Here is a 27,610-nt window from a genome sequence, read left to right on the forward strand (position 1 = left end):
CGTCGTTGGCGCTGCGTTGACGTAAGGCGTTCGTAAATGTGAAAAATTCGCATTGGGAATTTGTGTGAAGATTATCTGCCTCACAGGGGAGTGAAAAGTTGCCTGCACCGCTTTTCAACGCCTCAACCCGAAGTAGCGGAATGTACGGCCGAGAAACGAACATCACTTGACGGTTGTAAGAAATCCAAGAGCCGTAATGGTAAAAGTGCTTGGAAAGCCATGCCGTTCCGCCCATTGGGAATATTCCCTCGGAGATAAGAGCGAAACCACCCGCTTCCTCTGTAATATCGCATCAGGTTTCAAGGCGTACGTGCCCTGAGGCTCTGGGAAAGCCGTTGATGCGCATAGCACATATCTTTGCACATCACAGCTACACCTCTGGAGCTTTGAGCTCCCGCTATGCAATACCAAGTTCGCTACACATGCACCGTGGTACGCAGAAACTTCACAAGGCCGGTGAAGAATGGCGCGCTCTGCAACTCGGCAAACAATGGGCTGTGACATGTTCCTGAGGTTGCTGGTGACAACTTTTAATTTGCCCGTGCCGTATGAGCACGCTGTGATCAGCATCTAGAAAGTTGTAGACGGCGACTGGCCACGACTAAACGCGGTAAAAAGCGGCAAGCATCCTCATCAACAATCATCATCGTTATCAGCCCGACTACGCCGACTGCCAAGCAAAGGATTGTCCCATGTTTCTCCAATTAACCCTGCTCTCTGCCAGCGGCCACAGTATCCCCGCAAAACGTCTTAATCTCATCCGCCCAACTAACTTTCTGCCGCCCTCTGCTTCTTGAATAACACCATCTGTCGGGCTAGTTGGTTGCGATCCATATGTATCAGCAGCGCGAACCCAAACCAGGAAGAAGAAGGAGAAGATAGTACAGAGCGCTCGATAGTCAGCGCTCTGTACTGTCTTCTTCCTCTGCTACGCTTCCTTTTCCTTGGAGTCCAGTCTGCAAACTCTAAGGGCGATCACTTACCTTGGCATCGTATTACACGCCCTGCCCAATCTCATTTCTTTTCCTTCATTTCGTCGGGGGTGTCACTAACGAAGAACAAGAACTTGCCAGAAATTACGAGTCGAAAGGACTACGGCCGTTAATCAGCCGATGCTGCGGAACAATTTTCTCTTTAACCACACCGTGCGCAGGTTCGTGATAAGCTTCGTTTGCGGGTGAAACGAAAATTTCACAGCCAACAAACGATGTGACATCCGCCATTATTACATGCAAACTTGCTGTGGAGGAGCAGTCAAGAAAGCGTCGGTGCTACCTCAAGATTTTCGACGAAAACCTGGTTTTATCTCCATTGATGGAGTGACTCGAGTCGATGCCTCGAGGGCTGCTTAGAGTAGAAGTTCGAGTCGAGGCGTGTTTACCAATTCGGCGGTAACTTACGCAGACAAACCAGAACGGCAGGTCACAAAATCATGTTCACAAACTGATGTTCTACAGTCTAGCAAGCGAGGAGTAGTTTCAGGTATGTAGCCATACGCTGGAAGTGGTAAGACAATACATCGGCTTTTGCGTGGTTGCGACCGCAAGTCTGGACCTCGACACTGAAATCATTAGAAGAAAAAACAGGAGTGGGGTGCATTTGGCCGTACTCTAATAATCAATTTCAGGTTACCAATATCCCTCAGGAGAACAATATGTAGGAGCTGCATCTTACCGGTAGTCCACTAAGGTGAAAAAGTGGTCTAACGAGAAGGACTGCTCTTAATTTATTGAACAATATTATGGAAAGAACATGACAGGCGTAACATTAGGAGACAGCAAAAGAGCACAGTAGGTCACAGCACAAACACGAGTCAGTAATTTCCTAGCCTAAATCCAGAAGAAGCAATGGGCATGAGCAGGTCAGAAAATGCGATGGCAGGATAACCGATGGCCATTAAGGGTAACGTACTGGGCTCCAGGAGAAGGAAAACGTAGCAGAGGGCAGCTGGAAGTTAGGCAGGCAAATGGAGCTGGAAAGTTTGCGGGGATAAGGTCGCCGGAGATGGCACACAGGACTGGTTTAATTGGACAGTTATGCGGGAGGCATCTGTGGGGTTCAAGCGTTTGCCTTGCAAAGTAACTTTGAGGTCGAAAATCTAAGCATGATTGAAGGTGTAGACAGACAAATTAAAGCAGTGAGACTCAGTCTTCATGCGAAGAAATATAATTTATTCTTAAAAGTCTCTGAAGGACAAAATAGTTTCGGACTGGAGCGAAGAATCGGGTATCGTCATCGAATACGTCTACAGAGGGCAGGCAGTAACTGTTTACACAGACCGTGAGAGTGGAATGATTAGTAGAATATGAAGAGGTTGAATGCATTTCTGGGTACATGTGACAAGTAAGTTTCCAGTATCCCTCAAGGAGCAAATATACGAGTACTATATTCACATTAAAGGGCAACTACGGCGATTTTTCAGCCATTTTAAGTTAATGGCTGTTTTGTGTTCCTAAGAATCTCCTGTAATGTGTACGATACAAGGTTTTCAAAAGGAACATTAAAATGATTTTTAAACAGCAAGAAACGCAAAACTCGAAACCGAAACCGCGAAACCGAAACCGGGGAGGTGCCTACGTACGGTATTGACTGTGACGTCATTAGCGCGTTCGCCGTGCAGCGAAGTTCGGAGCCGCGCTGTCGACGTGACTGATCCGCGGAGAACAGCTTTTCCGAGACCAGCGAGTCTTTTGAAGACGACTCATTAGATGATTTCGAACTGGACGCGTCGGCTTTCAGGTATGATCCACCGCCGCGCTAGCTAGCTGAGTCACACCACAGGCCGCGTCACCTGCAGCATGGAGACGGTCTGAACTCGGAAAAGTAAGTATTTGAGTCATTTCTCGTACATGCATTTGTGACACAGTCGTCAGAACAAAAGTTAATGTGATGCTCCCGCTGATAGCTGTTCGTGTGCCGAGTGCCGGCCGACGCAGCCTGATGAAAAAATCTCCTGCCGGAAGGTTGCCGCGGCGCACAACGTCATCACAGGGGAATGCATCACCAACAGTCCTCTCTTTTCGAAGCTCTGCCTCGGCGGCGGGCTTTTGGAACTGAATTCACGCCAGCAACAGTTGCACAATCCAACATACTTTGAGCACGCTCACTGTGGTCCGCTTCCTCTTGACGGCCGCGCTTCGTTCAGCTGGCCGCTGCGATGGGCGGTGGTACTCAAATAACATTGGCACAGAATCTGCCTTCAAGCGCCGGTTGAACGAAACCTTGGCGAGTCCAAAGCGCTCTCTGAGGTACACACTGTCTTCTTAGCAATCTGGCGCTAAATGTTCCGAGCACAAGCGGGAAGGATTCCTCGGAGACCAGTTGACACGGCGGACAGCTTTCAGCCGCTTGTCGCGAAGGTTCTTATCGCTAGAAAACCTATTGTATGCTGGAACGCCAGCAGCGAGAGCAACAGCGCATTTCCCACGACCTACAACAACACATCCACGCCTTGACCCAAACCCTCCAGACAACCACCTCCTCTCTTACCTCCCAGCTTACCAAGCTAAATGAGCACTTTGCCACACTCACCACTCCCTCTTCCACCGCCCAGGTCGCCCCTTTGGCTGATCTTCTCGAAACCACCACACAGGCACACCACACTCGCTTGGTTCAGCTAGAGACATCGGTTCTGCAGATTCTTACCACCCTCCAAGCACAATCCAAACAATTAGAATCCTTCACTTCTACGCTCCAATCCCTGCATGAGTCACTGCCCCCGGCCAAAAAGAAGGAACGCGTACCCTCACGAAGTTCTACCTCTACACTATCATAATGGCTTTTGGCGAGGACCTCGAGATTGTGCAGTGGAACTGCCGAAATCTGTGCCATAATAAGACCCCCCTCCACCAGTATCTACTCGCCCGCCCCTCCCTGCCCCATTTTCTCCTTCTCCAGGAGACCCGGACGGCCCGCACTGTCCCAGGCTACCGTGCCTACCAAGCCGCTACGGCCACACCACTTGCGTCTCTTTATGTACGTAGCGACGTGCTCGTGGAGCCACTTGATATCCCCTCCGTCCTTCTTAAATATTTAGTTGGTGTGGTCTATTACCACTCTTCTCGCGTCTCACTCGCCCTTTTGTCTTTCTACAACCCCCCTGTTACCTCCTCTTTATTTTCCGCCCTGGGCAAGTTCCTTCACTCTCTTCCTTCTAACTCCCATCTCCTCTTTGGTGGCGACTTTAATGCCCCTCACACACTCTGGGGCTACCCTCAAACCCTCAAACCCGGCCGCCTCCTCCACTGTCTGGCCCAGGAACGCCACCTCACCCTTATCAATACTCCTCGCTCCCCTACTCGAGCGGGCACTGCCTCACAGCGCCCCACGACACCCGATCTCACTTTCTCTCGGGGTTCACTTTCATTTCACTGGCAAGTGACAGCCGAAACTCTTCTCAGTGACCACTATCTTGTCCACATTTCCACCTCTCTTTCCCACATCCCTCGATGTCATCCGGTCACTCATACTGACTGGGACGCCTTCCGTGCTAATCTCGCCTCTGACTCCTTTCAATCCTACGACGACTGGACGTCGCGCATCACTGCAGCGCTCACGTCCAGTAGCCGTCGTGTTCGCTCTTGTCACCCAGTCCCAGACCCAGATCCTCACCTACTCCGTTTATGGCGTCGCCGTAAACGTCTTCAACGCTCCTTCCGCTGCCAACCCCACAATGCCCAACTTTCTTCCCGGATCACTGCTCTGCGGGCCGAGATCGTCGCCCACTGCGCCTCACTCGAGCACTCTCGTTGGAGTGCTCTTTGTGACCGTCTTGACTCTGCATTGCACTCGCGATCCACATGGTCTCTCTTCGAATCCCTCCTTGGCACTAAGCCTGCCCTTGCTCCCACTCTAGCTAAAGCCCTCACTCAAGGAACTCCCTCCGATGTTTTTGATCAGCTCGCCTCTCTCTATCTCCCGCCCCCTCTGGCGCCCTCCTACCCGGTGTACTGCGGTGGACCTAACCCCGATCTGGACCAATCCTTCACTCTCCGGGAGCTCGAATCGGATCTGGCTGCTAATGCTACACGCTCGGCTCCCGGTGAGGATGCCATTACATACACCACACTTCGCAACCTTCCTGACTGCGCCAAAGAATTCCTCCTTAAAACCTACAATGATGCATGGGACAGCGGCTGCCTGCCCAGCTCCTGGACCTCCTCCCTCATTTCTATGATTCCAAAGCCGGGCAAGCCTCCCTCTCTCTCTAACCTCCGCCCAATCTCCCTGACATCATGTGTTGGTAAGACCCTTGAGCGAATGGCCCTGACTCGCCTCTCTAATTTTCTCGAGACGAGGGAGTTCTTCCCTCATTCTCTCATCGGCTTCCGACGCCACGTCTGTGCACAGGACATGTTTCTGGTTCTCCAGCACACGTTTCTGTCACCTACCCCCTCTAAAATTCACGCACTTGTGAGCGTCGATGTTCGCAAGGCCTTCGACGGTGTTTGCCACGACCACATCCTTTCCCAACTCGCCTCCCTAGACTGTGGCTCCCGCATGTACTGTTATATCCGCTCTTTCCTCTCTAAACGTGTCGCTCGCTTTCGAGTCGATACCTATCTGTCCGACCACCACAACCTCACCCGAGGCACTCCTCAAGGTGCTGTTCTCTCTCCTACCCTTTTCAATCTTGCTATGGCCCCTCTCGCCTCCCAGCTAGCTGAAATTCCCGACCTGCATCATATATTTTACGCCGATGACATCACTCTCTGGTGTTCGTCTGGCTCTCCCGGTCACGTACAGGACACCCTGCAACGTGGCCTAGATCTCATCGACTCCTTTCTCACCACTGCTGGCCTCTCTCCTGCTCCTGAAAAATCCGAGCTCCTTCTCCCCAACCATTCCTCATACCAGCGCTCACACAACCAATTCGTCTCTCTCCACCTTTCTGGCTCTCCCATTCCTGTCGTCACGCAGTGCAAAGTTCTTGGCTTTCCTTTGCATGCAGCCAAGAACGTGCAAGCCCTCCACCGTGCTGTCACCACCTGCCACTCCGTAACTCACCTCCTGCGGCGCGTGGTCACTCGGCGCTCAGGTCTCCACGAGGCTCATACGTGCCGAGTTGCCCACGCGCTGGCCCTCAACAAGGTCTTGTACTTTGCACCTACGTTTCCTTCAATCAGACTCAACTTAACGCTCTTGAGACTGCCCTTGTGGGCCTCTACAAGGCAGCTCTCAACCTCCCTATCACTACCTCTACTGCAAAGATCTTTGCAACAGGCCTCTTTCATCCTCTCCGTTCTCTGCTCTCTCTCCATTATGACTCGCAGATTGCCCGGCTTTCCCTTACCCGTCAGGGTCAGTGGTTACTGACTCAAGCGGGTATCTCTCCCATTCCCTGCGCCCCGTTTACCTCTCCTATTCCCACTCCGGCTCCCAATCTTCGGATCCTCCCCCTTCCGTCCAACATGTCCCCCGTTCTGCACGCCGGCCGTCGTCATGCGGCCGCACAGCACCATTCCCCTCTCTTTGATACCCAGGGTGTAGCTTACACGGATGCCTCTTTCGTGGCTCCTCGAGGTTCCTGCGGCTACGCCCTGTACCATCCACACCTCCCTGCTCCTGAAACCCACACCAGCGGGCCGTATCTACACCCTCCAGACGCATTGTCCCTCGAGGTCCTCGCCATTGCGCATGCCCTCCAGTCATTTGCCCTCCTTCCCTCTCTTCAAGAGTACACAGTCTATTCAGACTCACAAGCCGCTATACACCACATACAGAAACGCACCCTAACCCCTTCTCTTCAACAGGAGGTCGAACGAGCGGTCTCCTCATTGCAGCCTTCCATCGTTTTCCTCCGCTGGGTCCCTGGGCATTCAGGGATTGACGGCAATGAGCTGGCTCATCAGCTCGCCCGTGACACATTTTTCCAAGCACCGTTGATCCCCTGGCCCAAGCCCTCGGAGGACGGTGGGAGACTCACCCTTCGCCGCACCATAAAAAAGGTCTACCTTGAGCTCCGCCTCGACAAACGCCTTTACCCTCTCCCTCATCCATCACTCACAGTGCCGGAGGCTCGCCTTTTTCGGCACGTTCAAATGAATGCAATCATCACCCCGTCTCGCCTCTTTCTCTATCGCTATCGATCGGACCCTTCCTGTCCCAACTGCCCCTGTATCTATGCGGACCTTGCCCATTGCTTCTTCTATTGCCCGGCTGCTCAGCAGTCGGGTTCCTACCCTCCACCTTCTTTATCCATCACCACCTGGCTCGACTGGCTTGGCGCTGAAGGGGAGGAAGAACAGCGACTTCTGGTCGCCCAGGCGGTACACCAGGCGACCAGGCTTCTGGTCGCCCAGGCGAATAAACGTCTTCTACTACTACTATTACTAGATCACGCCCGTTATCACAGATGAAGAATTTGTGCAGCCCACAGCACATCAGAAGTTTCCGGGACCCATCACTCTGGCGTACACATCACATCAGGCACGTTGAGATGGCGCGAAATTGCACAGGTGGTCGAAATAATTCCGGAGACCTGCACTACAGCACCTCTTTCTTCCTTTCCTCTTTCACTCCTCCCTTACGTCGCGCTTTGGGTGTCCGTTACTGCGTCTTTTATTTTCCTCAAAATCCATTTTCAGTTCTCCCTTGCACTGACAACGCCAGCGCGCGCCCCACACACGCCGCCACGCTAGTGACGTCACAGTACAGGGTTGCCTGTAGAAGTTGCTCGATCAATGGGTGCCGCTCGCGTTGAGGAGTGCTTGTCTTCAAAGCTCGCTTGCGGAAAAACTACGCCGCTTTCAGGTGCGATATTTTACATGAGATATCAGACTACCATAAAGAATACAAACTTAAAATTTCATTTCGATCGATGAACATCGAAAAATAGCCGCAGTTGCCCTTTAAACAGCGCAAAAAAGACGAAGAAAGAGACAAGCACAACAACACGAGCGATGTTCTTCTGAATGGACAATTGTATGTTGTCAGTACTCACCTTTGGGCAAAAATCTGAGGCAAGTTAGGCGCTGGATTTTTACCTAGGGTCGCGTGTGCGGTGTGTTTGTTGGCTAACAGCAGCGCAGTGAGCCGTCGTAAAGAAAATGAGGGGTGTAACGTTTAGAGATACGAAATGAGCAGAATTGGTCAAGGAATAAAGACAAGATTATTTCCCAGTTCAAATCAACAAGAAACGGGCAAGGGAAGGTCATGTAATTTAAAGGCAAAAAAATAACGAGTGATCCCTTAAGGCCACAGAAGGAATTGCAAGAGAGGCAAACGTTGCAAGCAGTGCCAGAAAGTCAGTCGGGCGGGTGAGATTAGGAGGTTCGCGGGGATGGCTACAGCAGTCACATGACAGGGTGACTTGGAGGGTCTTATGAGGGGCTTTTGTGGTGCAGTTGGCGTATTTAAGCTGACGGTAATGAGAATGCTGGAACGCATGCTTCTTCATGCATTTTAGTGATCCAGACGATGATAGCATGCTCGCATCGAAGCAAGAACTAGACGGATTCCCAGCGCCATGAACGTATGAACGCTGGCAGTATCAGCCCGGCCCAGCTCACACTTGGGCTGCGGTGCAGTGGCCGACATCTGAACGAACGCTCGCTGTGCTTATTTTCATTTCTCACAGCGTGCCCTAAGCTTCATGTTGGTAACAAATGCAAAAGGTGCTTGCGTTCTGTGTGGTGGCAGTGCAGTCTAAAGAACCCCAAGCGTTGAATTATTCCCGTCATCTACGGTACACCTCTCCGTCCATTCTATAACCCCCTTCCATCATTCACTCACCTTTCGCACTCCCTTCCTCTCTCAATTCCGCCTCTCACTTCTTCAATAACCTCTATTTCTCGTTAAGTAGTAAAGAAGTTAGCAATTTCTTAGACCTTGGGCCTGATTAAACTATAGGCAAAAAGCGCACCTATTAAGCATTCTTCAGAACAACTTTTAGTGCGAAAGCACCCCTTCACGAGGTCAAACCGGCTTACCAGTTTGTCCGAAGCTTGACTGTAAAGGGTTACTTCGGGAAAAGCTTAAATAAATAAATGAAATAAATATAGCCGCAACTCGGCTTCGAACTCGTGTTGGCGGGAACACAGCAGTTCCGCTGGCCACTGCACGAGAGCACTGTGCTATCGCGCAGCCAATCACGCCTCGTGATAAACTGCAACGCACTCACGCGCTGTGCGTTGCACGAAGCCTTTTCATCAACTAATTCTACTATGAAGCCAATATCCGCGTTTTGACCTATGTGGCAGTAGTGACAGAGATGTGCGCTGCATGTGTTGGCGCGGGGAACGTTGTGCAGAAATACGGCTTTGGAGCGATGCGCGTTGACCTTGCCAGCAATGCTGCAGAGACGCACCACAGGAGCGCAGGCCACCGGCAAACATTGGATAAATTGGTTTTGATTATATAACAATTGAAGGCGCGCATAAGTGGCTCCCTGGGTCAGTGGACACCTCAATCGCATTTCTGGAATGGAGCATTGGTGTCCACTGACAAGAAACTGTGCTTTCGCACAATATTTTGTGGCTTGGCAGTGCTAAGCCGCCAGCCAATTTTTTTTTTCAAAAAATGCGGATAAATTTGTTATTGCCGGATCTAAAGGTGAAAAATAAATTGAATTGAATTGAATTGAGAGGCCTTACATTTTTGTTTTCTTCCACGAAAGCGTAGCATACCCTGATTCCGACACAAATTCGACCGACTTCCTGAAATAGTAGGAAAGAGAAATAAATGCTTGTTGAGATTTATGTCCATAGAACAGAGTCAGTTTCAATGGAAGGCAGGTCATACGAGCGTGGTTAATATTATTTGCATTTTACATATACGCTTTATATTAATGCTCTGTAAACGCTGGTGTTAACTGCAAACAAGAATCACTCGGATGTCTAATTCTATGATGTGCTGCCATTGCACTTGTATTAGAATATGTAGGTTCCTTGGGGAGAGATGAGGTCACTCGCATGTTCTCTTCCCAACAAGGCATTGAATGCTCTCAAAATAACTATATAAAGTGGCTTGCCCGCCATTTATATGAGCGAGCAGAATCAGCGAAAGCTCTTGACAACTGCACTATATGCAAGTATTCTTTGGCACAGCCGAGTCTTATTTATCATTTCAGACGGATATGACGTGAAGAAGACGGGAAGGTAAGTCGTCAGTCACCAGCCACTTTCTGTTGCCACTGCAGAATCTGAGACTCCTAAAAGCCGCCACGTATCTTTCGCTTTTGCCTCTACATGGAAAATGTCTTTATTGCTGAAACTATCACATTCATGATTGGAAAGGCGACTGACTGCGATGAGAGTTTTGAATGCAAATCGAACTAATTATGTACGGAGGACTTTTGTTTAAAAAACCCTCTTATTGCTTCTGCTGTACTCGTCGCTCTCTGTGGCCCTTACGAAATATCAGTAATGCATTCTATACAATACTGAATGAAACTGACCTTTATCATTCCTGGCCGTACATTCAGCTTCTTTGTCTCCTCCTTACAGGAGTACAAAGCTTCCATTGCAACACTCGAAGCCTTTGCATTTTCCCATCGGTCTGCGACAAAGGAGGAATCGTAAAGTGCGAAAGAAAATATAAAAGGGTAATAATTTCCTTTCCTTAATGGGCGTCATTTTCGCCCTTGCTTTTGCAAACACGAAAGTGGAGGGTGTACTTACGTGCTTACGTGTTTCTTGAAGATTACATATCTTTAATGCCCTCATCAGAAAACGTCATCAACTGATCTTGAAATTTAGGGAAGCGATATTTCATGAGCAAAGTACAGGTCTCGGTGAACTCGAGTATGCCTAGGCGCAGACGCCTTGAAGCCACAAGACTCTACTGGTCCTTCCTGCCTAATTACGTCTTTAGGAGGGGCGCTATTTCTTGCTTACATTTGCTCCTCAGGGAACAGTATGCTAAAGCAGGTGTCAGGACCAGATGCATGGCATGAATCGCGTTGCTCTTTGTCGTAGGGTGCTCATTCGGTGGTAGGCGCTCAGCGATCTTACATGCTGCAGCCGCGTATTCCACTACGGAGGCCCAAGGTACCCCATTTTGGGTATTTCTTCCAGCAGGAGTTTTGATAATCTACCATCTTCGCCATGTTATTGTATCGTATTTTCGTTCTGTCAACTTTCGACAAAGAACATAGGCATCCCCAGCTCCACCGATTTTGTTGAAAGTTATAATATTTTATGTTGAAGTTCATGATGCCAATGAATTTTTATGGCACATTGGAAGTTATGACCCCGAGAAACAATGCGTGGGTCAAAAAGCCGTTCTACGAGCATTGCACATCAAAGCAGCCAAACACCAGGCAAATGGTACTGGAGATCGATATCCCGACCACCCGCATACACAGCGGATGTAAACTCCACCAGGTCACTGCTGCCAGGAGTCGAATATGGAAAACCAAGAACCAAGTGCTAACGCGCTATTTACGAGGCTAAGCATAGTGAGGCTCAGTGGAATTTCTGCGTCGGTAGAATCTCGGAATATTTCTTCGGTCATTTTTAAAGATAACGGCTGCACCAATGTTTTGCACAATACCAGTGGCAACAAATGTACTATTTTGTGAATGGGCGACGCGGGCGACGCAGTGCCATCTATTCCTCCCCTCTCTCTTTTGCTTGTAGCCGGGTATGCGACTTCGCTGACCTAGAACTTTATAACCAGCCGAAAATAAATTTGGCCTCAAACATTCACCAAAGTTCCCTGCTTATTTTTGAAATAAGGAACCCAACCTGGAAAACAAGCAGCCTGGAAACCCAAGAGTACTCTTGTTTCCTTTTACGCCTTACCTGAGGCTGAAAGTTATCTGAAAATGTAAAATACTCCCAGTTGGAACCTTAACAGCTTGTAACTAATAGTGCGATTTTCCTCGGATTTAGTGTCTTGCGTACCAGGGACCGTTTCCTTCATCTATTTTTATTCGCCCACCTTTATAGTTCTGTACGCAGCTGTCTTGATATACGCAGCCAGTGCCAGCGACGGAAAGACGTAGAACTCTTTCAGCGGGCCTTTTCCAAGCTATTGGCGTCCCACCCGAACCTGTCTATTATGTCAGATCTGACATTCTCGGACCGTTTTCGTGTTCACCTCCGGAAATAAATGGCTTGCAACTGTTACGGAATAAGCTACTAGCAGCGTAATTGCGCTAGCACACTCCACCAAATACGGCTACTAATGCTGTCGCTTTTCTTCATGAGTAGATTACGTAATGGCTCTTCGCACCACCTTCTTAACTATCTCGGCCGCTGCTTTTGCTTTAAGAATTGCCGATGACACTGTTGGTTCCTTCAATATGGAAACGTAGAGATCACCACGGCCCGTCATTCCTTCACAAACAGTTGCACCGTGTGCTTCAAGTACCCTAACATTAATATGCTCGCATTATAGGTTTCGCCGGAATATCGTTACTGGGACGTAGCTGTCCCGTATGATACATTCGCTTACAGCTCCTCCCGCTATGACACTGCTGGTGTTTCATATTCAACATTTCTCATGGCCGCCAGCCTCAATTACCTTCCGCTCACTGCTTGCTACATCTGATGCTTCGAATAGGTCCACGACGGAATTGCCCGTGGCCGCCATATCCGCCAACTTACATGCTCACAGCACACAACTAACAGCAGGTATACTACGACCGACGCCACCGCTTCATTTTCACTTGGGTTACTCGTCTTGCTTTGGTCGCCATCTCGCCGCATCCGACTCGCCGAAAAACTGCCCCGTAGCGGTGGCCCATAGCGTGCACTGCGCGACGTCAAAGTTGTAACCTATGAGATCGCTGCGGCTTTCCCGGACGGTATTTTCCGTTCAGCCGCTGTTATTTAAGCATATTACTCGCCTCGAGTCTGCTGTCCTAGAAATCGTGGTGCCTTGAAACGCCCTACTCTATACCAGGACAGTGTTTACAAATCTCTAACTTTTTAGAATGACCACAACGTTAAAGCTTCAACAATGTGAAAGTTCGTTGCACTCACTTACTGGGGCCAACAGAATTCTTTACCCACTGCCTTTTATGTCGTCATAAGAAATCCAGTATAAGCGCATGCAAATAATCGACAGGAGTGGTCTGAAGACAAAGCTGGGAGTTCTAAGACAGGCTTCTTCCAGCAAGGTCTGAGAAAAAGCCCGTTGTGTGTCGTTGCATCTGCACGGTTCCAAAATTGATTGTTGAATTAGTCTTCCTTGACGAGAGTCGCACAGTTCAGATCCTGCTTCGTCGACTGCAAGCTATGACGCAAAGACATTTCTTTGTAGCCCTTCATGCTCACAGCACAATGGGCTTTGACACCTGTATCCACGGGATACAGGTGTCAGAACCGGCCATGGTTTCGCAATGACATTCGTTGCCGCCTCGACATACCAGGCTTACGCACACAACGATGGCAGCCTCTGGGTCATGCAACGGATATTACGGCTTTAGAATTGCGGAGACGTATACTCGATTGCCCCACCCCTGCCAATGCCATTGTGCGTGCTCTCATTGCTAATGGTCTCAATAAAAAGAAAGGTGACTACACAAACTAAGTGCTTCGGTTGAGCGTGTGCTGTCTACCCTGTGTTTTGACTGTTGTTCTCTTGCGCGCTTTTGTCTCGATACGTCCTCTGTCGAGCAACATCACGTTAAACATTTAGGCCACTCCCCTTTATCCTCTCGTGGCAATGAAAGAAAGATTGGAGACGCTGAAGCTCTGCCTAAAGGGTATGACGCGATATTCTTAGTGGTTAACACCCATATATGCGCAATTGGTCATTACATACTTTACGTTAATAGATCTCTCGTAGCCCTGACAATGATTCTGTCGCAGTGTTGCAGCGGTAAAGCGATGCGCCATTGCCCTGTTATTTATTTATTTATTTATTTACCCTCAGTGCCTTAGGCGTTACAGAGGGGAGTGGGAATAACATGCAAGTACAAAAAATAAAACAGCAGCTAGAAAAATTTAATATAGTTACAGCACACACTAGTATAAAATGAATAACAGAATTAACAAAAGGCAGCATTTCACAAAACAAAACACGAAAGAAAACAGCAGCTAATAAATTAACAAAGTTATAGACACATACTTATATAAAATTAATAACAGCGTTACCAGGTGTTACCATTGGTATGGCTTGTCCGCCCCCTGTTGTTCCTCGTAGGCAACTTCTCGCGACCAATCATTAATTTAACTGCCACCTGCGACGGTGCTTAGTTTCCTCACAATGCGGTGGGCAGGTTGTGACGACGCAACAATGTCGTGTCATGTGACTTTCCTATCTGCGCTGATTATTCGGGTTTTTTGCGCTCACAACGCCGGCAACCACAACAACGACACCGGAATTTGTACGCAAACGGAGGGCGAATGCTACCGCGTCAAATATCGACAAATAAATAAACCATACGCGTGTGTCCTGCTTCTTACTCATTGCTGCCGCTTGGGTTCTGCGATGATGAGTGGGCACTCGCCATCGCTTTTCCCTGAAACACTGAAAAGCCCGGAACCAGACTTAGTGGTGCGGTGTTGTAATCCAGGTACAATGAATCTCCTGGTACCGATTTTATTTATTCTCTTCTCAAGGCGCGCTAAGATGCAGTTAGCCACGAGGAACAATAGAAACCCGGCCATATATTCTCACAGAAATGTCTCGTACAGATCGGCGATATTGCGTTCCGGCAACCATCAAGCCTCAAACAGTTGAGGCGCCGGGAAACAAATTGTAAGTCCAGAATCGAACCAATTCGTCAGCGTCCAATCTGCTTCAAAGCGTGTTAATCATTGTCATCATTTCAAGCTCGATCGTTTGAAAACACTACTCCGTGGACTTCAGATGCTACGTAAAGCGGTGCGATCTAGTAGCGTAGAAATGAAACACCGGGCCGTTGGCGCGATACCAATAGGAGTTTAACAACTGATGGCAGCGTTACCTTTTATTTCATGGGAGTCATTCAGCTTGGAGCAATGCAAATTATGTTTTTAGTTTTTAGTCACGGCACACTAGAATAAAAAGTAGAACACAAGAGGCAGCAAGCATATGGGCTTACTCTCTGGCGGAAGACCCGCAATAGTGAACTTTAAGAAAACACAATAACAATAATACTCACTTAAGGGGCCACCACACCATTGCATTTCTTGTCCATTGTGAGAAGGTATTGAAAATGAAACACAAATCACCACTACCTTCCAAGACCATCTCTCGAAGCGTGTGCCTTTCATCGCACACATCATCTCCTGAGGCCCGATTGGTAGCCTGCCTGTACTGCAACTGTCCAGTGGCCTAGAGGTATAGTCTGTATTGGAGCGACGCACCATTTTCATTCAAGGCATCTTGCTATGTACACATCCATCGGTGTCAGCGAATAGGAAGTGTCCTACGTATTATGCCAGGCGAGCTAGTGCGGGCTGGTCATTATTATATTTCTTGCTTTTTAACACCCACCTTAATGATTATTAGCCCGGATGGCGAGCACGTGGCCCGTTAATGCTCGTCGCTGCTACCGCTGCATGACATATGATGCCCCCTAGATGAATTACATAGTTCACTTTTTGGAGGCCAGGGTGCTTGTAACCGCCACATGATATGATGTTGCTGTCGGTATTCAGCAGAAGCAACGCGATCATAATTAATGGTGCACTAACCAAAACGAATCCCAAGTAAACAGCACAACGATTAGGATTACGTCGCGAAGGGTCATAATAGTGTTCTTTATAGTGTAGCAGCGTCGATAAAAACGGGGGAAGGGGCGCCCCAGCTTTACAGGCGCTGCCGTGTCCTGCTACTGCTGAATATTTCTTGTCATGCTTACAGAATTTAGTAACAATGCAGTAGCAGTACGAAGTTTTCACGAATGAAAACCAGAGGGTGGCCGTCTTTTGGTGCCCACCTCGGAGAGAGCAGAAAAAAAAAAACTTATGGCGCTTATGACCTCAAGCGGGATTCGATTTCGCGGCGGTGCTAACAAGCCCGCTTTGCTGACCGCTGTTTTAGGCGGGTCATTAATCAGCACAGTCATTTCTTTTATTCAAGTAAATCAATCTCGGTGACCAGTCAAAAGCGTTGCGTTCCGAGTAGGATTCCGGGACGCCACATTCCCGTGCTTTGACAGACCTCGTTTATCCACGCATGAAGTTTGAGATATATACATGAGTCAAGAAGCGGCAACCATTCAGGAGGAGGAACGTACGCAACACGAGAGCAAGCACTGAAGCGCACACTACGTGGTGAAAAGACGAAGCAGAATGAGCTGGTTGACTAGCACACCTTTTTATAGGTGGTGAGGGCGGGGCAAGAGCACTGCTTGTGCAAGCGTGGCCACAGCACGATGAGACAGCCAATATGCTGTAACTATAAGGCAGACAGTGCATGCCGGATACATCCCTTGGGGGTCGTGAAAAGTTTTAAAAAAATTCAGTCTTCTTGATTGCAAGCGGGATCGTAATCAACTCGTTGCGGCGGGCTCACTGCACGATCTGGCCTTCATGGTCCCCACTGCAGTTGGGTACTCACTTTTCGCAGGTTTGCGAAAAATTCAATCTTTCGCCCCTATAAACCCTACCATCTTCGGGTAGCACCTTGTAGGATCTGGGAACAGTACTGGGAACGACTGTTCCTTGTTAGTGCCCTAGAACTTATAGTGGCCAGCCGCCGCGGTGGCTCATTGGTCACGGCGCTGGACTGCTGACCCGAAAGACGCCCGTTCGATCCCGGTCGCGGCGGCTGAATTTCGATGAAGGTGAAATTCTAGAAGCCCATGCACTTGTGATGTCTCTGCACGTCAAAGAACCCCTATTGGTCGAAATTTCGGGAGCCCGTCACTACGGCGTCCCTCATAGCTTCCGTCGCTTTGGAACGTTAAACCTCCATAAACCGAAACACAGAGCGTCTATTCTCCGCGTTCAGCTGTTGTGTGTTTGTCTGTTTGTTTGTCGGAAACCTGCCCATGGTGTCAGGCGGCAGCTCAACTAATCGTGAGAGGTTGCTCGGGAAGAGCATTTGGATCACAACCCAAACCAAGTAACCCAAGCACCACCGATGGCAGCGCCTTCCATAGGGGGGCAGTGGCGCCACGCTTGACCGCTGCACCACTACGCCAGGAGTGGCAGGAGAACTCCCAGGGATTTAGGAATGTAGAGTAGAGAATGACCAACTCCGCGTATATGGACATTAACCCATTATTGCTATCGAACAACTGCCCACGGTAAACACTGGACCTGAAAACCGAAAGAGAAGTGGAACCCCGAGCTGCTAGCGCAGTGAAATCGCATTTGGCCTAACTGCACAAATCTACCATCATTTTTTTTCGACCACACTTTGTCGCCAGCCACGCGACTGATCCCTTAGTCAAAGGCGGCAGATGCTTACCGCGACCTTTCTTATTGTGCTTCTGGACCATATTTTCAGCAAAGACAAAAATCAGGAAGATTAGTTCTGAGACACCTGCTTTAAAGAAGTTGTCCAGGTGAGCGGTTGTTCTGCAGGGGCGTACAGTGGTAGAGAGCATACCTAGCCAGAAGTCTTGCTGTGACTATTCGCTTTACTTCATGCATCTTTCAATACCTGGACACCCTACTCTGCCACTCCGTTGAATGGCGGGTAACGATGGCTTGCTGTGATGGGAGCGAAGTCGTATTTTCTTGCAAAGACTGCGAACTTGTGACTAACAAACCGTAGCCCATTGTGGGTGCACACTTGAAAGGGTGCACCGTATCTCGCTAACGTACCTCTCTGTGCCGCAGTTACTGTCCTTGCAGTAGTGTGCGTGTGTTTCTCGACCTCATGAAGAGTGTGCATCAAATCGTGTAACTTACGAATTTCTTCCCGCCCCCTCCCCCCCTCCAAACAAAATATGAACACCAACACTGTAGCGCCCTCATGCAGTTATTGGGCGCATCAGCAACTGTTCCTGCGGCTACTTGTAAGCAAATTCGCGACAAGTGGGGCACTTCATCAATACAGTGATTTCACTGCTGCGATCAGGCCAAAAAACTAGACAAGTGGCCTTTCTTCGCTTTTCTGGAGCCCTGGGTGCCCACTATGACTTCGTGCTAATTACACGGCGCACACTTTTTGGCATGAGCGTTTTAGTGCCTTTCAGTAATATACCATTGACGACGGAAATCTCCTACCAAAATGGCTTCACTTCTTTTTCTTGCCTTTCCATGACTGACAGGAAAGAAATGCCTGCCTGGAGGTAGTCACAACGTGCCGTTTCATTTAGCAGCTTTGGACGTGTTGCATCGGTGGCCATGTAGCCCAGGGCAGCACCTGCGTGGGCTCCCACGTCGTCCGTGGCGCCGTTGCTGTCGTCTTCTGCACCCAGAGACGATCTTGAAAACATGTAAGCTAAAAAGAGGTGCTTACCTGAAATTTTCTGCAAGACATAGTTGTACATGAGAAACGTTTCAAAATGCCTTTGGAGACCGAGAGAATTGCCATCAATTAATTTTGTATACAATAGACAAAAGAGGTTTATGGTCTGTCTCCAAGAAATTGTGAATGAATGCTACCCTTCCTGAGTTAGCACTCGGGATGCATAAATACTTGGCGCCACTGGCCATCGTGACACTACAAGACTGCTGAACCAACGACGTCTTTTTATGCATCGCAATTCATATTCCATTTTTTGTGGGGATCAAAGATATGCAGCACGGGGGTCGTGGTTAGGGTCTGTGCAAAGCTTTTTCCATGGTATGATGTGGTTTTCACTCCATTCGGAATCCGAGTGCAATTTGATAAGCGCTCGCAATGACGCAGGACTTTCTGTCAGGCGTAGGAAGGTCAGTTTACGTGGGTCGCGAAAGCGGAGCTAGAATGCTGTCTAGAACCAAACGCTGGCGACACTGGGAAGACTGCAAAATTAAAGCTCCAAATGAAGTGTGGGGACAATCTAAATTGGTAGAAAAAGAACTGTTGACATATTTGTGAATTGTCATCATTTTAAACACAATTTCGTTTAGTGGGCTCAAATGTTTTTGAGCTGTGGATAGTTGGTTGGAAAGTACAACAGTTTTTGCAAAAAAAAAAAATATATTTTCGCGGTCCCTCGCAGTAGCGGGCAGAGGCTCTTTTGCCATCAACCCAGACTATTCTGCAGCTTGCCGCTAGCTGGCAGCGCCGTCCTAGTCCGGCGTATCTCGCCATTTTTTGAGTGCGTTGGTAGCGGCTCCTCGCCTTTTAACATCCGGGTTTTCAAGTTATTGGTAATTTTTCTTTCTTGGTGCTACGTTCAGGTCAGCTACGTGTGCGTGCCTGTTTCTGTCATACCAGCTACAATTCTCTCGTAACGTACCGACGCTGCTCCCCTTCAGTAAGACGGTGCGGTTCGAGACGAAGTGCGCATAGGATGCGCAGAAGTGGTTGCTCATAAGAACGTGTCAAATTGAGAACTGCTTAGTTCGCATCACATTACAACGGTAGGGTGCTACACTTGCTTTGGTTATTGTGTGCTACGTAGTTGCCCCTAGTGCCTGCTTATAGCAGCCAGAAAGGTGTCGGAGGTTTCAGGTGAAATTTTTTAGTTAAAACCAGAATAAAGGGGACTAACCCACCACTAACCCGTGAAGTAAGTTTAAATCCCTCAAAATTTATCCGTCTAAATGTTCCCCATAATAGCGAAACATGCAGCCGTATTTCTTGCAGATAAGAAATGAACGCCGCCTGGAACGTTTGCGCTGAGCATACTTTACTAAAAAAACTTTAAAAAACTATAAAAGAAAACTACGACTGAAGAAGGTTGTGTGCAAGTGTGTTTTGCTGATAGTTTGATGACTAGATACTGCTCTCTTATTATCATAGATAAGTGAAGACAGCGCTGCATGGCCATGCGAAGCAAATCCCAGATGCATTTTACATTTCTGTGGTAGGCACCTAGGTATCTTTAAAGAGGTTAGTTGTTTTATGAACATTTCGCTGGGTAATCTTCTGCATCAAGTGCTTTCTTCAACCTTTCCAATGATCGTAAGCTCACTAATCGTATTTGTTTATTCTCGTGTGCCTTGCCTTGCTTTCTCGTTATGTGAGCGATTGATTGTGTTTCATTTGGTCTTGGTAGAAGTTCGTTGCATTGGCGAAAATCTCTGTTCTTCATGTGTTCTAAAAGGCAGCCCTAATTACAAATTAAAAGTGCAGCGCAATTTATAGCTGTCTTATGTTATTTATGCAAAGAGGGCGACTTTGCTCGTTCTCAGCCCGTGCAAGATTAAAACTTTTCTCACGGGTCCTGATTCTTGTCGTTTTGAAGTAACAAATTATGAATTTGGTTAAATTTTTGTCTACTGACTCTTTTTGTGTCAGCTAAATATAATCGCCACAATTTTGTCACAACCATTTTGCTCGCAAACTCGGGTGTTCAAGAACGGCTCTCAAACTAGAACCGATAATTATACCTGTACTGCCTTTCAGGCATAAAGACAAATAGTTGGAACTATTGGCAAGTTAACACCTTAAGCTTCAGAGCGACACAAAAAACAAAAATGAAGGAAGAGGACACAATGACCGCGGACTACTAAAAATGGCATCGGTAGTCTACGCTCATTGTTTAATCTTTTCCCGTCTTGGTCTCTCTGTAGCACTGAACCCCGAGACGTTCAAGGGTTCAACTCGGCCGCCAAAAAATAACTTGCCATGGCATCCCATTTTTGTTTGTGCTCATTATGATTTTTATTATTTAGCTGTCCGCAGACTGAGAAGATGGAGCTGGCTCCGTGCCATAAGCCTCCACGTTTTGAACAGAAGGCCTTCTATGCAATTAGAGCTCCCAGTCTGAATCTGTCTTGGGCGCAGTTCGTATTGGTAAAAATAGTTTAGGACGGAAAGCATGCGCTGACCATCAGATTTATTTTTGGGCACAGGCGTTTAAGGAAACGTTTAACAACACTGGGGATTCGAGAGATGCCTCTGCTTGTGATGATATCACCTATGAACTGCACTTCAGTTACGTCAAACTTCCTTTTTTCCTGCGTTGCAGGCTAGACCAGCTTCTTCGACCACTTTCAAGGCTGCCACCAGTTGTTGGGTTGGACCGGACACCAGCACGTTGCCAATGTATTCATTTACACCTGGAGGGCCATCGAAGACTGCACTCGTCTGCTTTTAAACTACTTCAGGCGCCGATAAGATGCCGAGCAGCAACCGGACATAAGGTACTATCGGGGACAAAAGTGGTATACTCCACGCGGCGGGAGCCGGAGCGACAGAAAACTGCGTTGCAGCGCCATCTACAGTCGGCATCGTGGATAGAGACAGCCAATGCATGACCTTTATTATCAGCCGGCATGTCGCTTGGCTCGCTTCAATCTTTCTTGCTTTAGCTCGCCAAAATGCCGCAGTTTTCCGTTGCTCTGGCTCTCGCTTCGTGGAGTATATGACTTTTGTCCCCGATAGTACCTTCCGAACAGACTAGAGATAGCACATATTTTGGATGTTTTCTCAAGTGGGGTGTGGCGAAAACCAGAATTTGCGCCCAAACATATGAGGGAGGCCGCATCCAATTCCCTTTCCTTGTCATCAAGCTCTGGGAGCTGGTAGTGCTGTATTCACACGTGCTCATTTATTTTTTATGGGTCGACGCGGACGCTGATTGCGATGTTTTCTTAGCCTAGGCCAAAGGACATAGCCAGTCTATGAGACCGTCTACTGTAGCACTGCTGCAGGGACAGCGGAAATCGCCGGGCCGGTAGGACAACTGCATCGCAGATGGATTATTGACCATACTGTACGGTCCTCGAAGGCATGCTAGAAATTCTTATTTGCTTCATACTCTGAAGCATTTATAGCTGCCATAGTAAGTTCAACAAGACCGAAGGCTTCGCGCGCGTCCTTCATAGCGTGGCTTTACGGCGATTTCAATGGCGGTAAAAGCGTTATCGACGGTTACTTCCTCTGTACTCGTTCCGAAATGAGTGTTCACGCCCCGCAGTATGCTCGCGCTACCTCTGTTGCACCGCAAAATATGCTGCCTCGTGCATCTAGGGGTACACCGAGAAGCACACTCGTCCAGGCTGTGAGCCCGTGTCTGCTTTGAACAAAAGATTTCCCCCAGCAGCTTCAGCCACAACTATCCAGTTTTAGTGCTTATTTTGTCCACTCTAATCTCGGAGTCTTCCAGCAGGAGCGAAAACCTTATAATGTAGGGCGAGATCTTAATGATCATCGTAAGTATCCGTTGTAAAATGTCCCCGAGAACACTTCATTAAGGCACCACACAAGGCAATGATGTTCGTCTCTGGCTGGTCACATAGGAGGCAGTTCACCGAGCATAGCACAGAATTCACCTTTGCACGAAGAGAGGCCTTGGTGGTTAGAAACGCGAGTTACAAAAATATTCTTGGAGCAGATGAAATGTAGGTTCGCTGAACTCAACGAATGCACTACAGTCCACAACCTAAGACAAGGGCTGCCACCACGCAGGCACTGTGCACCTTTGACATCTGCCTTCTTTAGATCTGTTCCACGCTTCGCTGGTCTAATTAAAGGGGAAATACAAAGAAAACCGCATGGGAACACTCGACTGATTGGGACGACGTTGAAGCTTAGGCTACTGCAGACAAAATCTGCACAAATGGGCACCTATACAGGTAGACACCCCGCGGGTGTTACATTGTAATCATTGGTACGCGCACGCGGAGCTCTGATCAGCGGAGCTTAAACCAGCACGCTGAGCTCTAATGAGTGAAGAACGAAGCTCATCCGGGGCGCATTGTACGTCATGCAGAGACCCATCGACGTGTTTTCAGGATCCACTAGCAGACCTCCCGGGAAATCAATCGTTGACGTAGAGATTAAAATAAAATCAATACTGGAAAACCCACATCCACTGGCCTGGCCCTGACCGACATAGAGCAATCTGTCTCCGGAGACAATGATTAGTGGGGAGAAGCAGGCGGCCTTGGCACGCTGAAAAAGCATTTTCCTTTTCACAGACGCATTTTGCAGACGCTCGAGATGGTGTGGGAGATAGCAGCGATGCTTCCTGCGAGCTGGTTTTGAAGGCGGTGGTGATTTGTGTTTTATTTTTGATAACCGCTAACACTGATCAAGGAATGCGACGGTGGGGTGGGCCGTTAAGTAAGTATTGCCGTAATTATGTTTCACAACTAAACCATTATGGTGACCTCCCACCAGAGAATAGGGTGCGTGTTGCTAGTGATCCTTTCCCTTGACCTCGCATGCGATCGCCAGCAGTAAAAAACAAGTTTCCCTACGTATCTCGCTTGATGAGGCCTCTCTACAAATTAATCTAAACTTTCATAGAATCACCGCGATAGAGATGGCGATATCGACATATGTTTCCGTTCCACGACACTGCTCCGCTCTGAGTAACTTAGCATATGATAGTGTAGTCGCAATTTTGAGACAATGGGGGCTTAAATGACGAAGCCTGATGAAACGCTTTGATGAATAAAGCCCACTGACGAGTTTTTTGTTTGGTTCCGCACAAACTATCTGCTTGATTGTATATCAACTGGTAGAGGCATATTGATTATTGGTGGGTGCTTTGAGATAAGATAGTGTAAGTGATGGCTAATCGACCTCTTACTTTTCTACAGGTTTGAGCATCATTGCCGGATAAAATAAAACATCGGCGTTCAAAACATCAGGTGCAATACAACAGAGCCATGCTACGGCTGTCCTCGCAATGGCTCTGCTTATCAGTAATCAGCCGACGTGAACGGAAGGTTTCTGCACGGATATACCTGAATAGGCCACTCTTAAAATATAAGAGGAGAATACTTAAGCAAACCGAAGTTCGTATTCGGATTAGAAAGAGCAAAGATGGAAATCCCACTCGTTAAGCACAGGATAGGATATATTTACTAATTTTGTTTGTGCACTCATCCATACCATGTTTGATGCAGACCCGTGGGAAAATGCAAAGGCTATGCAGGTCGATACTGCTTTTTTGTACTCCTGTAAGGAGGAAGCGAAGATACTGAATTTACGGCCATCCCTAATAAACGTAAGTTTATTACAGTATTTGTGGAGAGCGAATTACATAAATACAAATGAAAAACAGAGCGATTAGTGGAAGAAAAGCAAAGACACCAGCTTTGAGCTTATAAATTCGTTTGGCTTGGATTCAAACTGACACCGTCATAAATTAGCTTTCTTGTCGTCGTACTCTCACTTGCAGCCATGAAGATAGAAGTTCAGGGCATATCAGAATACTACGAGTGCTTTTCAGGTGTTACCGCAAGTGCAGTAGCGACTGAAACTGAATGTCTCTCACAGATTAGTTGCCCGTCATGTTAGGTCCCACGAAATCTTATGAATTTTTGTGCCACACTTCGGTGAGACAACAGTAGTAAAAAATGAGGCCATTTTTTGGAACTTCACACCTCCACTGACTGTGCATCGATATAGGGCGTTGAGATTCAGTGGTAGTCGCTTAAACTTGTTTGCTGGAAAAGTGCAAAGATTTTAATCAAGTGGTTCTCAGTGAGCGATTGTCACTTTTCCCCTTTTTTTCAGGAAGCCGATCGAGCCTGCGCTGTACTCAGAGGCTGCTATGCCTTCATCAAAGAAAACAAAAACGTACGGATGGTCAACTTAAGTAGCATCAAAATAATGTTCATAAACTTAGTTCGTAGAATATCGTTGCGGACAGTGTTAGAAGTTGTGACGTACTCTGGCTCACGCTTTGCGAGGGCCATGCTGCAAGAAAATGGTTGAAGTATATTGTCGAATATTTTGTAAAAAAAAGTGGTTTTTGAGGAACTAGAAGGCGAACGAGTAGTCCGGGTTTTCTATGAACACCTCAATTAGTAAACTTCGTTTTTAAGACAGGAAATGGCGGAGTAACTCTTCGTGTGCACATCTACCGCGCCGTGAGGGAAGGGTTGAGAAGCGACTGGCAGAAAAATGAGAAAGAGGTGCTGAACTGAAATGCTCCGGAACAGTTTTGACCGCCTAGGATCTTTTCACAGTACACCACAGGACACCGTTAATCTTCCAGCCCTCTCGAAATGCTGACGCCGAGGCGGCCTCTTGAAGCCATGGAGGGAGTGAAAGAAGGAAAGAGAGAGAGGTCCTGTAGTGGAAGGCTTCGCATTAATATCAGCCACTGGGGTTGTTTAACGTCTCTGAGAGCGCAGAGGACACAGGCGGCTTTTTCATCTGCAATTGAGGTGGTGCGCGGTCCACAATGTTGGAAAAGAAGGGAGGCACGGAAAGCGTTCATTCCAATGGAGCTTTTGGAAACCCGTCGAAAGTACGCTGCATTTCATCAACGTCGTATACCCGTGGCATTGATGGGTTCATAGTGTGGGGGCACGCCTAATTTCACATTCGAAGCCAGGCTCTTCTCGCCAGCCAGACGGCTAAAAATTATAAGGAACTTGAGTTCAATACACTGCCTCAAATCAGCCTGTAGGCAGCGGTAGTTCTCATGTGTTTGTGGATTTGCTGAAAGGGCAACTCGAGACGATTTTTTGACAGTTTGATATGTCTGCCGTATTCTATTTGTTCCACCTCACTGTATTGGCTTCGATGAATAGTTTTCAAAATAAACGGAAAATAATTACAAAAAATCAAAACCATGGAGCCGAAACCAAACCTTGGTTTGTCTAAAAACTGACGTGGCGACAACTGAACTATGACGTCATGAACACTTTCACTATAAGTCATGTGAGTTATGAGCAGCTAAACTGTCGCTGTAAGTGACGGCTTCGAAAACTACATATTCAAAAAAATTTAAAATAACCTCGAATTCTGTTCTCTAACAAACGCGGAGCGTATGAACAGGCGTTCGGAGTTCTTGTGGCCACATTGGTAAGGTTGACGTAGACATAGCTCCGACGTAAGGAGACGAAGCGGGAAAACCCTTTTTTTTCTTGGGGGGGGGGCGGGGGGCGGGTTGAACGAAAATGCTTCCCTGCAGAGATATTCGGAACAAAGGATCACAATACTCAGGAAAAGTGATCATGGAATCAAAACGAGCAGAGGTAAAAAGGACGTCGAAGTTTGACTTCAACAACCCTTTATCCACTATTACAGTCACTAGAAAGGTTAATGGTTTAATTGGCCTGGCCGCAGTTTCTTCGAGAGTGCGGATTTGGTTGGATAATAATATCCCTTCACTGTGAGTTATATGATTACGTACTTTAACCTGGAAAACGTATGTTGGAAAAAATGCCAAGCAGAAGTTCGTTCATTAACTTCAGTGGAACGTGAGCAGTGTAGAGGCGGCTAAGGACCAAGAAACACGAATACATGGCGCCTTGACAATGTGGATCTCTTTCTTTCTCCTTCATCATCTTGGCGCTGTTTAGGGTTGAAGAACATCCTAATGCGTTGTGCACAAAATCACGATATATTGCTCCTACTCTTTGGAAAACACATTTTTTCACCCCTTCAATATATTTCTTGCCCGCGAACGTTTGCATTTGAGAGAATTTATCTTGAAATTATTCACATTCAGGATGTGCGGCTATATACTTGATTATCGTGAACGCCATCAGCGTAACTACTTCCAGTTCACTGGGGATGCCTCCCCTACACACCTGCTCTACATTTAATAATGCCATCCTGCGCAAGCTTCGGTCACCTAATCTTTGCTAAGTTCCTAATCTCACCATCCCATCTGACTTTCTGCCCCCCTCCATATATGTTTAAATTAACTCGGCATCCACTCTGCTAGCCTGAAGAACCATCGGTTATATTTCTTTTCGACTACGTACTTTACCCATCCTTATTTCTTCATTTAGACTATGATATCGTATGCTCGCGTTTGTTTCCTGACCAACTCTGCTCCACATCTGCCTCTTAACTTTTATATGTACAGTTGTCCATATACTTGTCTACAGCGCATTATCAACGTCCTCTGTTTCCATGTATCTGATTTGCCGCTGTCTGGTGAGCTTGATGAATATTTACAGACAAAGACTTGAATGTAATTCATGACAATGCGCATTCGCCATAATCTCAAGTTTCGAGCAGTGTGTTTCCTTCCAATTTAAAACGCTATAACGAAGCAAACACGAAGGTATAGGTTGCCCGTATGTCCAGAGTACATAAACCATGACTGCGCTAGCTTTCACTCCAGGTACAGTAAAGTGTAATTAAAGATACGAACAATGAACTGACGACCGGAGCACTTATATCATGACGCGCGACAGTGCGACTTGTGACAACGACGATAGAAAGCATTCTGGGCCGTTCTGATGTTTGCAGCGCGAGCAATGCCAGTAGGAAGCAACATTTGGCAAGGTCGGTGGTTCTGAAGCGTCTGAATGCTGCAGAGCTGACTCACGCGCTGGCCAATGAGTGTTTGCTCAATCTCTCTTAGACTGAAGTTGGATTGGCCGGGAACTATAGTAATCTTTGAGCTACGGAACCGATGTGCCATGCGTTAACGTGCCGCCTATCCAGTGACTGGTCAATAGTGCTTATCCTTCTCAATTGGCATTTTACCTTAACACAGCTTTATTGTCCAAGCAAATAATGTAGGTCCAGACTACGAGCGAATACTCTCCGCACAACACTGTAAGAGATATGTTTGACGCCTTTGGCGTCTTATAACTGCTAAAACTTCCATACCTTGAACAAGAGGCGGCTTAAATAATTTCTTTCTTTCTTACACCCTGCCCATGCCGCAGGCTTCGGGATCCTTTGATGATCGGGTGGTGGATTGCACCGCTGCATTCTTGCAAGCATGGACTACTCTCTATCCTGTGAGTAC

The sequence above is a fragment of the Amblyomma mixtum genome, chromosome 2 (genome assembly GCF_055824585.1).
Source record: "Amblyomma mixtum isolate Tamu chromosome 2, ASM5582458v1, whole genome shotgun sequence".
NCBI classification, from domain to species: Eukaryota; Metazoa; Arthropoda; class Arachnida; order Ixodida; family Ixodidae; genus Amblyomma; species Amblyomma mixtum.